General features: G+C 41.9%; 1 long non-coding RNA gene across 1 annotated transcript; it reads right to left on the reverse strand.

The window, feature by feature from the left end:
* Positions 1-461: 461 nt before the first annotated feature.
* LOC308279985 lies at positions 462-3,799 on the reverse strand. Its single transcript, XR_013961708.1, has 3 exons — positions 3,569-3,799; positions 1,238-1,350; positions 462-665 (listed from the first exon to the last, which is right to left on the reverse strand). It is a non-coding gene; the product is annotated as an uncharacterized lncRNA (long non-coding RNA).
* Positions 3,800-10,919: the final 7,120 nt, after the last annotated feature.

The following is a 10,919-nucleotide window of genomic DNA, read 5'->3' on the forward strand; positions in this document are numbered from 1 at the left end:
TGTGTACCGCTTCGCGAGATTTTAGGGCAAAATCTGTAGGAGCAGTGTCCAAAAATCTGTTTAAAGAAATCGGCTAGATGGGACAGATGCATTTTGATACATGACTGTAGAGATACTGTGTACCGCTTTCTGTGATTTTAGGGCAAAATCTGTAGGAGCAGTGTCCAAGAATGTGTCTTGCAAGAATCTGCCTCATGGTGGCGCTAGAAGAGGGGCATGTGAGAAATGAGGTTGCGGTTTGGCAGCCAAGGAATGTGTGTGTGCAAAGTTTGCCATGGATCGGGGCAACGGTGGCGGAGATATGAGTAGGGCAAAAGTGTGACGTGTGACCCGTGACGTGACAGACTGACAGACGGTGGAGGTTTTGATAGTAACTGCGACCTGACGGTCGCTACAAAGTAAGTCATCACTCACCAGTGTCTGTGGCAACAACAGTACCCTGTTGGTTGTCTTCTGGGGTTTTCTCCAGGTTAACGGACGTGGAGGCCTCATTGCATGTGTAGTGATGCACGGAAGCGGGGACTGAACCCGGGGCTCCCACTCGCCAGACCAAGGCCCAAACCGTCGTGCCAATTGGCACGGATTGGCAGGGCTGTTGTGGCTGATTCGTGGCTGTACCAACTACGGGGGCTACACATGCATCCCCCAAAACATCTGATCTGCCACTGTAAAAGCATAACTCATGTTATTTGAATATCAATTTGCAGGCATTGACACTAAGGCTTGCCCACCTGCCCCCGGCCGGTAAATAAAACCTTCGGGGAGGTGAAGTTTGCTGTCAGGTTGCCCGACTGGGCAAGTGCTCATTTGAGAGGGGACACAACCGTCTATAAACAAAACACCAGATATCTGTCTAAACACCTGAACATGACCAGTGCACTGGTCTGTGGAATGTAACAAGTGTGAAACCATATACATATTCAATCATAGCTATGTAGGCATTTGGACTTGAAGGTATTGAGGTATGACATTTTTTAGCACACAGCCCCAGAAAGTAAAGTAATACGTTTAAATTGAGAGGTAATTAAAATCTTACCTGCAGTATCATTTTATAATGGACAATTTACGTTTTGGGCAAGCGGGCATGACCTTCGGGCAAGTAGAACATGACCTGTACTTGCCCGATGGGCAAGTGCCCCTGAGACCTTAGTGTCAACCCCTAAATGCATGTTACAATCACAGAGGTTATGTATAGATAAATAGATAGATAAATGAAATATTACTGTGCCTTGTGTACCGTTTATTGGGAGCCTTTCGAACGCCACCTCGCTGTTCCCTCGTTGGATTGGACACCTTTATAGCAGCTACCGGGTTGGGATACTCTTCTGTAGGCTTGCCATTCAAGAAATGCTACAAAGATTAAAGCAAAATAAGTTTGCATTTGCATGATATCACAACAAAACATACAATATTTGAACATTCAAGATTCACATGGTTTTATTTGTCGCATGCTCATGTTTTGCAGTGAAATATTGGTGTGACAGACTAGACTGTGCTAACAGACAGTACACAACATATTAGTAAAGACATGATACATTAGTATGGTCATAGGTTAAAATACAAGGGTGCTAGTAATAACATGCATTGTGTGTAGTGTTTATAAGTTGGGTGGGCACTGGTTTGGTGCATCTTAAGGGGGAGGTGGGCTCAATCCTGGCTAGCCATCACCTACAAGTATGATGGCTTCCACTTGTTATCACTGTATAGGTGATAAGGTTATCACATGAAAGGTGAGTTGCTACTCACCTAAAATCAGAGCATGAATGAGCCCTTATATTACATGCATATGCATATCGATGGCCGCAAAACCTCCAATGTGAAAATGTCACTTTGTTGGGAAAATGAAAAAGAAAACATGTGTGTTCAACACCAAAACATCCTATCTATATGTATGCAGATAACAGGTTTTTACCTAGAAATAGTTAGCCTTACGAACTAAACACTTTTTGTTAAATATGAATGCTTTTTATGGCAGATTCTGATCTGCAATTAATAAGAGATTGCGACAATGCCGTTCACATCTACTGTAAGCAGCAATGACAACCTCTATACACCTCTATCTGTTTAAAAATATTCAACGCCAAAACCTCCTATCTACATACAGTACATGCAGATAGGTTTTTACCTAGACCTACAAACACACTTTTTTTTTGTTTTTGTTAAATAACACTTTTTATGGCACTTAACCCATTTAGGCCCGGGATTATTGAATACTTTAACTATTGAAAAATAGCAGATATATCTGCTATTTTTGAAAAAGTTGTGAAAATGTGTGCAAATCTTTGAATTTATGTATTTTTGAAGCGAATGTTTGTAACTCAAATTTTGCTTCTGGGTGGTCCCTGGAACTAAATATTTTGAGATGGGGGTCCGTGGCCAAATACATATCATTTTGGGGGTCCTTCACATGAAAAAGTTGACATAGTAGTCTCTCAAGAACAGACTAACTGAGCTCCAGTTAAGTGAAAAGGACCTTTTTGTTGACAATGGCTGGCCAGATTGCTGACATAGAAACATAGTGTAGTGCCCAAGTCCAATACTTGGGTGCTACTGGATGCTGATGGCCAGGGTGATGTTAAAACGTGTGCTCAATAAATCTGTTGTCCAAAACGTTGTCATTGGGTTAAGGAAATGATATTTATTATCTGTAACTTCGGTCCTATATACTTCAGTAACAAAAAAAGAAATAATCAAACTTTACACAGCAAGGCAAGAATACAGACACAGCGCCTGAGACACAGTTGGAAAACTGTTTGCCTCGCCATCAACACCACCTGAGGCTGGTTAGGGGCAGGGTTAAATAGATAGGCAATCAGGCAATTAGTGATATCATCAATTAAAATAATCAATGTTGCTCAAATGGCTCTTACACATAGGTTTTTCAAAAAACCTTAGAAGGATTCAAAGACATTTATAGAATCGGGTCAAAATTCAAATTTTCATGATTTTTCAACAATAGCAGATCTACAAGCTCGCAGCGCGGCACCGAGTGCCGCAATGTGAGCTTGTATATCTGCTATTTTTCACTGGTTAAAGCATTCAATAATTCTAGGCCTATTAATTATACTCCTTTTGAAATCAAGACATTCTACAGGACTGTTGTTACAAGTATTACCATTAACATTTTTGATCAACTGACCCTCTTTGTGTGGTAAAAGTTTCACCACCTGACACCAATCAACATTATGGTGCAGAAAGCAGGTTTTGAGCTTCAACATTTTCCCACAGACTGGCACTGAACACAATCCTGGTTCTATTCACATGACATTTCTGACAAAATGAGGGGCAGAACGATCTTGCAGACGGACTGACCAAGTGCAGCATAGCCAGTTATCCCTCATTTCAAATGAAATCCAAAAACCATGACATTTGCAGATAGGAGGTTTTGCGTTTTGGCCATAGATATGTACCTGCTGTAGTATTGTGTATGTAGCTAAACTTCACAGTGAGTAATGTTAGGTAATGAAAATACTTATAAAGCTTGGTAGTAATGAAAACATTCAAGAACAGTTTCGCGATTATCTCATATCTGACAGCACAGTAACATTAGCAGCTACTTTATGCCTACCTTGGAGCAGACGTATGTGTGTTTGTTTATTTTGGTGGGGTTTAGATGGGAATGAGGTCTCCCACATTGTTTGATCCACCGCCTGCATTTTTCTGGTTGGGTTTTGGGTTTTGGAAAAGGAAAAAAGACGACTCCCCCCGAACGATCCGGGTAGCGGCTGTCTGACTTGCAGAGTCCGTGAGCACACCGTTTCACCATGTTGTTGTTGAGACGGAGCTGAGCTGGACCTGGTCTTCCTCCTCTCTTTTCACCCCAGACTATTCTGAAACAATGACAAAGTCATTTTAATCTAAATGTAACCACCGCTACAGATTGCTTATAATGACATAAACGTTAACCCATTTAGGCCTAGAATTATTGAATGCTTTAACCAGTGAAAAATAGCAGATATACAAGCTCACAGCGCGGCACCGCGCTGCGAGTTTGTAGATCTGCTATTTTTGAAAAAGTCGTGAAAATGTGTGCAAATCTTTGAATATATGTATTTTTAAAGCGAACGTTTGTAACTCACATTTTGCTTCTGGGGGGTCCCTGGAACTAGATATTTTGAGATGGGGGTTTGTGGCCAAATACATATCATTTTGGGGGTCCTTCACATGAAAAGGTTTGAGAACCACTGACATAGTAGTCTCTCAAGAACAGACTAACTGAGCTCCAGTTAAGTGAAAAGGACCTTTTCTTTGATGATGGCTAGCCAGATTGCTGACATAGACACATAGGTTTTTCAAAAAACCTTAGAAGGATTCAAAAGACACTTATAGAATCGGGTCAAAATTCAAATTTTCACAAAAAAAAAAATAGCAGATCTACAAGCTTGCAGCGCGGCACTATGCTGTGAGCTTGTATATCTGCTATTTTTCAATAGTTAAAGCATAATAATGATACACAATAATGTGTACCCGTTCTAGATGCCATGATTCCCCCCCATGATTATACTAGGAGGAAGATCTTTTCAAAAAAAAAAGTGTACAGAAAAAGTTAAAATTATGTTTTTATGTGGCCACACCCAGGTCAGGTGGGTGGTGACCCACCCTGGCCACAATAGGCGACGTAAATGGCATGAATCTGCAGACACCGGAAGTGCTGCGGTTAACGGAAGTTACGTCACGCCTTGCAGTCTTCCGGTGAAATTCTCTCGGCGGAAGTAGCACCGCTTCATGACGTTTCAGCCTAATATGGACGTAACCAGGCTTTTCTCTTCGCAGATGAGTAGCCCTGGCTACGCGAGGCTAGTGGTGTATGGTAAAAGGGGAGGGGTGATTTCATGATGTAATTAACTCTGTGTTTTTCGGTTCACCTTTCAGGAAGTAAACAAAAATACACAGGGGAGGCAAATGTGCACATTATAACCCTTCCCTGTGGTCGATTAAAGTAATGTTAACTCCAAAGACACATACAAAACAGAAAAAGTACAAAGCCATAGCACCACCTCTTTAACGTGATGGCTAGATGATCACGTTAGTTGATGATCTAAGAGATTCCATAAAAAATGAATCATAATAATTAAGAACTAGTGAAAATAGCTGATCTACAAGCTCGCAGGGCATCGTGCACTTGTAGATCAGCTGAATCATCTGAAATTCAAATCTGTCTTTTCAACTTCTCCCACTGAAAGGTGATGGCATTGTCACTACACTGCCTTTATTCCCACCCCCGTTTTTTACACCCCAATCTGTTTTATATAATGTTATGATATTGTAGTTTTGTGGTATTTTTTATGCTGTGTTGATGAATTGACTACATAGGACCTTAATGAAAACAAGCCATTGACAGGACTTTTTTTTTTCAGCATCCTTTTAGACCAAGTCCTTTTAGACCAAGTGTACCATTTCTGTCTAATAAAGTATTAAATCAATCAAGTAAAACGTGTTACAGTGTGTGTGTGTGTGTGTGTGTGTGTGTGTGTGTGTGTGTGTGTGTGTGTGTGTGTGTGTGTGTGTGTGCGTGCGTGCGTGCGTGCGTGCGTGCGTGCGTGCGTGCGTGCGTGTGTGTGTGTGTGTGTGTGCGTGTGTGTGTGTACTGTGCACATGGGTGATCACTGCATGCCTGCCTATTGTGAATTTTTATTTCATTCATATTTTTTGCAGGTCTGTGCAGTAGCCCACAAACGAATTCTGCTAATTTACACGCTAATCTAAAGTCTGTTTGCATCTTATATAGAGATTAACCACACAATGCTATACAACATTGATGCATTAGTGTTACATTGATCATCGTGAAATCCACAACATGCAAGTAACAAAACAAACGTGTTGCTGCTTTTAGTACCGGTTGCAATGTTTAGCAGTAGCAGCATTTAGATTAAAAATGATGCGTCAATAAATACAAATAGACCAAGATGAAACATTAGTTCATCTTTACCTGCTGTGTTTCAGTGGTTGAGCTGCTGACAAATGAACGTCCTCCTGCTGCTTAACGACGACACTGTTCTGAAACGACACGTTTTAGTTTTCTTTGTGTTTTACTTTGATATAAATCTATGCTATTTTAAAATGTCAACAACAGTCAGCCACCATGTTGTTTTCACTACTGCATTGTGGGCAATGTTGTTCTTCTTCTGACCAGTGTGTCTACTAGACGGTCTAGACCTCTATGGTCTAGACGCCAGTTCACATATTTCAAGTCTATGCGCCAGTTGGTGTGTTGCTGCCCCCTTGCTGTTGGTCTTGGTACTGTCGATTGTTACTATTTTTCTATCTACTATTGTTGATTGATTGGTTTGGTTATTGTCTCCACCAGCCGAAGGCTGAGGGAGAGTATGTTTTCCCCTCCGTCCGTCCGTCCGTCCGTCCGTCCGTCCGTCCGTGCGTGCGTCCGTGCGTGCGTCCTCGCAGTTTGTGAACAGCTAATCTCTGTCACCGTTGGCCAGATCGCTGCCAAACTGAGCACACACACTCCCTGGATGCCAATCTAGAACCTCTGCCCCACATTTTTCAAATCAGCCTCATGGTGGCGCTATAACAGGCCGATTTGTGTGGCCTGGTTGTTACCAGCTAATCTCCGGCGCCGTTGGCCCGATCGCTGCCAAACTGAGCACACACACTCCCTGGATGCTAATTCAGAACCTCTGCCCCACATTTTTTAAATCAGCCTCATGGTGGCGCTATAACAGGCCGATTTGTGTGGCCTGGTGGAGACCTGTGCTCGGAAGAGCACTGCTTCTAGTTAGAGATGTAATGTAAGCAGCACAAGGTACAGTCACTTCTCGCATGTCTAAAGGGAGAGTGATACTGCTGTGAGCTGCTGTGATAGGAGAAAGATATCAAATGGAACCCAACCACCTTAAAAACCATTGTATAACCTATATCCCTGCTCTGCCTGCATGTAACCTTGATGCAATGATGCATGAAAACTGTCAGGCCGCACTCACACAGTTGCGTGAGACATCTTCTTTGTATCGTCTGAGGCTGGACTGGACTCACACATATGCGTGAAACATCGTCTGAGAATGGCCACTGGGAGCGCCGTACTAATGCATTGTCAATGCAAGGTTGTTTGGTTTTTTGTCTCAAGCTCAACCGCAGCCTGTCTTTTGGCCAAGAGACACAGCAACAACAAAACACCAAACAACCTTCCATTGACAATGCATTAGTATGGCGCCCCCAGTGGCCATTCTCAGACGATAAGGAGAAGATGTTTCACGCATATGTCTGTGGCGCGCCTCAGAATGAGTGGGGCAGGGAAAAGTCCAATGCATTGTCAATGGAAGGTTGTTTGTTTTTTTGTCGTTGCCGTGTCTCTTGCTCAACCGAAAGCTGTCTTTTGGCCAAGAGACACGGCAACGACAAAAAAACAAACAACCTTCCATTGACAATGCATTGGACTTCCACTCCCACTCATTCTCAGACTACACGTACACGATAGCTGTCGCAACTGTGTGTAGCGCGCCTTACACTCCTTTCACTTGTCCACATTTTGTTCCGATTGTATTGGATTGTATTGTGTACACTTCTGCTTTGGCAAATGTAAACATATGTTTTCTCATGCCAAAGCCCTTTGAATTGAACTGATACATGATACCTCTGCCTTTGGCCTCCTGAAAGCAGTTTTGAAGAAACTGCCCAGAGAACTATGTGGAATTCCACACTTATGTGGCAGCTAGGATTTAGGCTACTCATGTTTGTTTTGTGGGTGGGTGTTACCACCAGATCTTTGTTTGCACATGCAGGAGGTGTTTAGTCAGATATGCGGGTATTGAGGGCAGAGTCGCATTGACTATTTAGAAAGAAACCCCAGTAGACCTATAGTTGTTTTAGATCATGGTCAATGATAATACCAAGCCTATTGAGGAGATCTTTCGGGGGCACTGTGTAGTAACCAAAGTAATTCCCGCCTGGCGGACATATTTCATATTCAGCTCAAAAAGTGTATTTTATAGAGAAGGTGGGGTGCTGAGAGGCTGCCCACCACAGAGAATAGACTTTCAACAACGCAAAACTGCCTTTGTTTAGGTAAGTAGCAAAGTAGTTTTGTTTATTTTTTCCTTAAGTCGAGCCCTCGCATGGCAGTGGAATTCCTTGTCCTGTGTCTGAGCCGAGGTGCTTCACTATTAGGCGGCAGGGTGTCGCTAACGCTCATGTAGCAGTGCCAACGGTTACAATCTGGCTAGCCATCGTCAAAAAAAAAGGTCCTTTGAGGCGCCGTACAAACATTTGCGACAGCTATCGTATCCGTGTCGTTTGAGAATGAGAGGAGGAGGGGAAAGGCTGGGTCCAATTCATTCTCAATGAAGGTCACGTGTTTTTTTGTCTCTTGCAAATCTCTTGGCCAAAAGACAGCCTTCGGTTGAGCAAGAGACACGGCAACGACATGAAACCACGTGACTTACGGTAGATAGAGAATGAATTGAATCCCACACTCCTCCCCTCATTCTCAAACGATACAGAGAAGATGTCTCATGCTTATGAGTGATTGCGGCCTGAGAGACCCGTCTGTTCTTAATCTCGTTGCGTTCTTTAATAAAAAGCCTTTTTATCCGATCGTGTTATGTTTTCCCATGTATTTCCTGGCGTTCCCCATGCGCACCAACCCCGGTCTATTGAACACTGAGATGTGGGCGTGGCCTTGCAAAAATGGATCCGGAAATACATGGGAAAACATAAAACGATCGTACCTCAGATTATCAAAGACCGTCCTGTTTCAGGGCTATGTTTATGAGTCATTCCACGAAACCGGTACGATTTGGACATTTTTTTCGGGAAAATTTGATCGAAATGAATTACTTTTCTGAATAGCCCACACCATTAAGGACATATTTAACATGCAGAAAAACATATTTTCCCATCTCAGGCATTAAATTAATATTTTTATATGGAATAATCCATTTAACAGGGTTGACATTGATAACGGGGTTGAGTGTAACGGGGTTGAGATTTTTTACTCAAGATGGCAATTACTCTACCTGTGGTGATTAAGAAGAGACCACATGCGAGACCATGCATGACATTAGGAAATCAGATACATTGTTGAAATAACAAAGATATTTTTCACAAATGATTGTTTTCTATCTTTATTTCATGTAACGGGGTTGAGTTGTTAAGCTTTACGACCACACTATGAAAGTTTAAATGACTATAAATAGGTGTAAAAAGTTGGGAAATGTCCTCTTTCTGCAGCATCTTGCTCAGAAGACTTGTAGAATGCCATTGCATGTTGTTAATGTCACTAAAGGAGCAGTTCATACTTTTTACAGAGAGGAGAATGACTTTGTAACGGGGTTGAGTGCGATTGGGGGACGGAGCTATATTATGTGATTTTAATGATAAATCATCTATCTATTAAAATACTAAACATGACCAGCAATAGAGTACATTGCTGGTTTTATGTGAATAGCATAATTTATGCATTATTTTACATTTTTAGTAGTTATATCTCAAGTCCACTTTCCTTAGCAGACATCGGGGACATGAGAAAATGGACAAAATAGGTGGTGTCTACTAAAAGAATTGAAGATAATTTCTGGAATTAAGATAAAATGTATGTAAGTTTTACACAATATTAAAGGGAACATTTCAATTTATGATAAAAGCTTCTAAAAATCAATTTTGGTGACCAAATAGATAAAATACAGCTAAAAGGATTAGAGGGACCTCAAATCGTACCAGTTTCGTGGAATGACTCTTATACTGTATGTGCAGTAGGTCTGGAATCTCAGCCTGGATGCCGTTCAATGGTTTGTAGACCTTAGAGTGGTTCAATCACGTCGTACATGCTTCTTTTGGGCTTGTTTGTTTTATAGACCTGGTTGCTTGTTTCTCTCGCAGCAGAACCTGGCAACGCTGCCACGTACAGTAGGCCTACAGCGTTGACGTGAGACTGAGAGCCGTGTAAACAGACAGGGAGTGAGATCGAACGTCAGTCTGTCTGTACTCTTTATCATACAGAGTCTGTGTTTTTCCCTGTACAATCCTGAACACTTTGTCTGGGGTTGTCTTTGAAATGCACGCCTGGGCACGTTGTGAAAACGGGAGGATTTTACACACCGAGTTCAAAGACAGTTTGTTTTATGTTTAGACTAGCTCCATGGAGCTATTAGTCTAAACATAACTGCTGTCACTTCACAACCTCTAGTCTAGGGAGAGGTTCTGATAGGAGCTAACCCATTTTAGCGTGGTGTGTTCTGTTTTGTAGCCTACCACAATTTATTAAGGTACGTTCATTTTAGTTTTTAATTTCATTTAAACTGTTTAAAGGTCTATATAGCCTATTGTGTATGTTGAGTAACTTCAGTGCTTTGCGTACAGATGCAATCTTTTTCAGATCAGATTCTGTTTGGAGGCATGTGCTGTCATAAGGGTTGTTTTTAAAACTCTGGATGTGCTAATAAATAGAGAGTTGCTTGTGGCTATTAAAGAGAAAAGGATAATCCCCCCCCTCTCCCCCTTTTTTAATTGTTTTCATTTTCAAAACAAAATGTTTGAGAGTTATAGCCTAATATATTTAGAGAGAGAGGGAGAGAGGGAGAGAGGGGACTTTCACATAACGAATAACTGATTAAGCATGTTTGTATATATATATATATATATATATATATATACACATATATATATATACAGTACATGGATCTCTATGGGTACCAGGGGTCTCCATATATGGGTGACCGGTCCGATATACATCACTGGCCAGACGGCCAAGACATGGCGCAACCTCGCCCTCGCTTCAATATTGGCTGTTACTGTTGAAGTTGGGAGTAAGAGTTCAAATGAATCCTAAAGTCTTCTGGAATTGTTATGGTTTCTTTCCAGACACTGTGGAGTGCAGACAGCAGGTCCAGATGACCTCTCCAGACTCAGCCAGACCCGCTTCAATGAAACAGGAGGAACCTGAAGACCAGCCAGACCTCAGTAGGTTT

This window comes from Nannobrachium achirus, assembly GCF_963921795.1.
Source record: "Nannobrachium achirus genome assembly, chromosome: 24".
Lineage (NCBI taxonomy): Eukaryota > Metazoa > Chordata > Actinopteri > Myctophiformes > Myctophidae > Nannobrachium > Nannobrachium achirus.